The sequence below is a fragment of the Oryctolagus cuniculus genome, chromosome 16 (genome assembly GCF_051225735.1).
Source record: "Oryctolagus cuniculus isolate XC-2025 breed Fujian yellow rabbit chromosome 16, ASM5122573v1, whole genome shotgun sequence".
Taxonomy (NCBI): Eukaryota; Metazoa; Chordata; class Mammalia; order Lagomorpha; family Leporidae; genus Oryctolagus; species Oryctolagus cuniculus.
Window position 1 is genome coordinate 41,545,115 of NC_142882.1, and position 5,067 is coordinate 41,550,181.

The window sequence follows — 5,067 nt, forward strand, 5'->3', positions numbered from 1 at the left end:
TGCTCTAAAGGGAGCAGAGAAACAAAGCAAGGCAGAGTCCGTGAGAAGGGCTGGGCCCGAGGGGCCTGCACAGGAGGGCTCTAGGGCTCCCCACAGGTGGGAGCGGACACGGCCCTGCACAAGGACGAGGGCAGTGGGCACCCAGGCGTGTCCCACAGCTGTTCTCTGGTGGCAGAGACACAGTGGACCTGTTTCTGAGGGACAGAACGCGCTAGCGTCGTACACTGGGGAGGTGTATATGCAACAGCGTCTCAAGGCCGTCCTGGGCCAGACGCTCTCTGAGCAGCAAGGGCACAATGCATATCTGTCGGGGAGGTCGAGGTAGGCACAGAACAAACAAGTGACAACCCGTGGAGGTCAGTAACCAGGCATCGGAGACACGTCCGGCACATGGAGCCCAGGGCCCACACGTGAAGCCACACCGGCCAAAGCGGAGTGGGCTCAGTGCTCCGCAGCCCCTCGGAGGCCGCTGGACCGTCCAGGCCGGGGTCTGGCTCTCGGGGAGCCGGCTCCTGGTTGTGGTGCTCGTGGCCGTGGCGGCCCGATGCATCAGATGAAGTTGATGAACAGGATACCGACAGGATGCTGAGCAAGATCACATGGCCACCAAGCCATGCGGAGCCAGAGCTGGACTTTAGCTCGCCCCGTTCTCGTCGGACTCAGCGCCACAGGCAAGGACTTCTAGGGCGGGGAGAGGGTCAGGTCTCAGCGCAGCAGCTGGGGGCTCAGCCCGGGGCGCGGGGTAGGGGAGCAGCCGCAGGCTCCCAGTTTCTGCACCGTGGGCTCCATGGCGGAGGCCGGCCTCAAGCTCTCTTTGTTCTGGGACTTGGGCCGCAGCCTCTGCACCGCAAAGCCCCAGGCCCGCAGCGTCTTCTCTGGGGGTGGGCGTGCATCCTCAGCAGCGGCCTCATCTCCAGCTTGTAGTTCCTCAGCTGTGCCTCATCCGCTCCAGCAGCTTGCCGCCCCCCCCCCTCGCTGTGGGGCGTCCACGAGAACGTGGGGCCTACCGCTCCCGGGGTTTGGGGCTCCTGGGATGCCTGTGGCCCAAGCCCCAAGCACGAAGGTCCTCGGCAGGCTGGCGCACGCCCCGGAGGCTCCCCCGGCCTCCTCCTTGCCCCAGCCTTGCAGGTGCACCTGGATGTCCCCTCCTGGCTCCTCGTCCACCGACACCTGCCGGGAGAAGTGGGCCACCTTGTTCCTCGGGAGTGGGAGGTCCTGGAAGCCGCCATCTCCGCCTTCCTGCTTGGCGATGGTGGCCGGCCCGCTCGGCCACCTCCCACGGCCCGGTCCACCTTCTCCTGGATCTTGCTGGCCTGCAGCGGGATGAGGTTCTTGGGCTTGCAGCTCACCAGGAGGTTGTGCTTGTACCTGCCCTCCTCCTTGGTGCCGTCAGGGGAGGTCAGGCAGCCGTAGCCGGGGTGCCGCCGGTGGCTGGCCCACTCGCCCTTGACCTGGAGCCCGTCCGGGTGCTGGCTCACGCAGAAGCCGGAGCGCTGGTCGCTCTTCCACTCGCCCGCGTAGGTCCCGGTGGTCGATGTCGGCCTCTGCCTGGCCCAGGCTGATGGTGGTGGAGTGCACGTCGCCGGCTGTGGAGCTCACCGTGCTCATGCCCGCCTCGCTGCTGCTGGCTGGCCCGGCTGCTCTTGGAATCCGACATACGCAGCTGCAGCCCGCTCAGCAGCGAGCGGCGGACGCACGCCGTGGCCTTGGCGCATGCCGCGGACGCACTGGCCCTGGCAGGTGCCTGACGTCCTAGCGTTGAGGAACCATCTGTGCTAGGACCCATGGCAGGTGCTGCGGTTTCACAGCTCACGTCTTGCAGGATTCTTCCCCGCTGCCCATGGAAACTCCGAGAAGGGGAAGCGGACTCTGGCTCTGGCCTCTACATCCCCCTGTGGGGCCCTCACGCGCGCACCCAGGATGCAGAGGGACAGTGGCAGGAGGGCTCACGCTGAACAAAGGCACCCAGTCGGCAGCTTGGGCTCCCTCGCCTGTGTCCTGGGGCAAGGGAGCGGCCTGCTGCCTCTCCCCAGCTGTGCGGCTCAGGTGTGCAGGACCTGGGCGGCCTGCAGGCTTCTCGGTCCTGGCCTCTTGTGCGCATCCGGCCAGGCCTTGCTGAGCACAAGTCCTGGACTCCTCCTTGGCTCCCCGATTCCTCCCACCACCACCTCCCTCTGGTTCTCACTGCGGGCGAGGCAGGGGGAGGTCAGGACGAGGCAGCCCCAGTCCCGCCTTTCCCGGACCCACACCGCCTGCCCCTGTCCATCACAAAAATTTAAAAAACTATTAGAGCCGGCGCCGTGGCTCACTAGGCTAATCCTCCACCTTGCGGCGCCGGCACACCGGGTTCTAGTCCCGGTTGGGGCGCCGGATTCTGTCCCGGTTGCCCCTCTTCCAGGCCAGCTCTCTGCTATGGCCAGGGAGTGCAGTGGAGGATGGCCCAGGTGCTTGGGCCCTGCACCCCATGGGAGACCAGGAAAAAAGCACCTGGCTCCTGGCTCCTGCCAGGATCAGCGCGGTGCGCCGGCTGCAGCGGCGGCCATTGGAGGGTGAACCAACGGCAAAGGAAGACCTTTCTCTCTCTGTCTCTCTCTCTCACTGTCCACTCTGCCTGTCAAAAAAAAAAAAAAAAAAAACCTATTAGAGAGTGAAGAGGAGGAGGAGGAGGAGGAGAGTGGAGGCAGGGAAAGAGGGTGGGAAATATTGTTATGTTTTTTAAATTGTGTATGTGAAGTACATGGGATGCCGGCGCTGTGGCGCATCGGGTTAACGCCCTGGCCTGAAGCGCCTGCATCCCATATAGGCGCCGGTTCTAGTCCTGGCTGTTCCTCTTCCTATCCTGCTTTCTGCTATGGCCTGGGAAAGCAGTGAAGATGGCCCAAGTCCTTGGGCCTCTGCACCCGCGTGGGAGACCCGGAAGAAGCTCCTGGCTCTGGCCATCTGGGGAGAGAACCAGCGGATGGAAGACCTCTCTCTCTCTCTCTCTCTGCCTCTCCTCTCTCTGTAACTCTGACTTTAGAATAAATAAATAAATCTTAAAAAAATACATAGGATCTGTTCTTTTTGTATAAATAAATAAATGTGTTTTAAAACGGAAGATAGTAGTGATAAATAGATATATAGAAAGATAGATAAATAGATAGATAGATAGATAGATACTTGTTATAAAGAACTGGCTCACACAACCATGGAAGATGAGAAGTGAAGAGAGGAGAGGAGCCAGTGAGAGATTCATTCTGAGTGTGACTGCCTAAAATGCCACAGGACCAACCACATCAGTGCCAGTCTGAGTCCTGGAGGGAAGGCAGGCAAAGACCAATGTTCAAGTTCCAGAACAGGTGGAGAGAAAGAATTCTCTCTTAGTCAGCTCTTGGGTTCTTTTCAGGTCTTCAACAGATTGAATGAGGTCTTCCCACACTGGGAAGGACAGTCTGATTGACTCAGCCTACTGATTCAACTGTTAATCTCATCCAGAAATACTCTCGAAGCCACACAGAGAATAATGTTTGACCATATGTCTGGGCACTGCCTGGTCCAATCAAGTTCCCAGATAAAATTAACCATCACAGCATGTGATATAGGTGAGACATTATTCTAAATCCTTTGAGCTCCAGTGCATATCCTAGCCAGCATACTTTGCTTACTCAAGGTATGAAAAGACTTCCTGAGGACCAAAGAAGATGTTAGCTGGAGTGTGATGAGAACAAGCATGTTGGTACAGCTGTAAGTGCAACTGCCTACTTCAATTGAAGATGTCGGACTCTCCCCAGATATGCCATAATAAGAACAAATGGAGTGTAAATTTGATTTTACTTACACTGATTCTGGCTACATTTTGAAAATAATATCATGTATATGTTTTTTAAAGAATGTCATGAAATTACTTTATAAAAGTTTACTTGTCAAAAGCATGAAAGATTAAAAATAGATATTCAGCTGAGGCATTTGTAGTATAAGAATAGAGCTCCTATACCAGCAATCTCCAACTCTCTGGTAAATCAAGCTTTCTTCAGCCAGAACTCACATACGTGTAATTAACTCCGCTCAAGAAGGGCAAGGGGATAGAATTCTGTGTGCAAACATAGTTGTGAAAATTGGTATGCTGACATATTTCATATATTTACTCTGGCTAAAATAATTGAATAGTTAATTTCACAATCATGAATAACTCCCCCAAAAAACATCTCAGTGTTTTTGGCTAGTTTAACAGCAATTGAATGAACTATTAGATGTCTTTTCCCAAAAATTACAGAACTTGTTTTATAATGCCTTGAAAGGCTCTAATTTCCTATGTATCAAAGAGTGGATCATCTTTCCACTCCCTGTTTTACTCATGCAAGCTACCTGAGATGATCTGAGCAGGATACCGGACAGGACGGCAGGGGAATGTACCCAGAAGTGTCAGAAGGAGCTGCATGAGGGAGGAAGGAAGGAGGCAGGGGAAGAGAGAGGAAGAGGTGGCGGGGGGATGTTTGAGACTTAACTGTAGAAGAGTCAATAACCATGAGGTCATTAAAAATGGAAAAGATTGGCAACACTCGGTAACCCACTGCTCTCTGATTTGTTTAGTCCTGCCATCTGACACAGCCTGCTTTCCCTGTGACTTGACTTTCATCTGGTCTTCAAACATAAGGAAGAGAAACTGTCAAATGTCTTTCCAAATTCAAGCTATACTATTTCTACAAAAGAGCATTCCCAGATTTCTTCTTCTACAAACATTGCCTAAAAAGGAAATGAGTTGGGTCTAGCATTAGATGCTAGTAATTTTATCCTATAATCACTGCATTCCTTTCTTAGATTCATGAAGCAACTGTTTATTAATCTATTTAAGAAGTCGACCAGGGGTTGACATCATACTCACACATCAATCCTATCATTCAAAATTTTTTTGCTCTTTGATATTTGTAGGATGTTCATTTTTGACATCATATTTTCAATGGTGCCCCAACAGCAAATGATCATAGAAGTTATATTTACATAAAGTTTTGACTGTGTTTGGATATGAAGATTTTTCTCCTTAGTGAAAGAAACACTAGCAATAAAAACAGAACTCACATCACAGAAGTG

General features: G+C 53.5%; 1 pseudogene; it reads right to left on the reverse strand.

Annotated features, from left to right (window-relative positions):
- Positions 1–251: 251 nt before the first annotated feature.
- Positions 252–1,786, reverse strand: LOC103352225 (junctophilin-3 pseudogene; annotated as a pseudogene).
- Between the last annotated feature and the right edge of the window lie 3,281 nt (positions 1,787–5,067).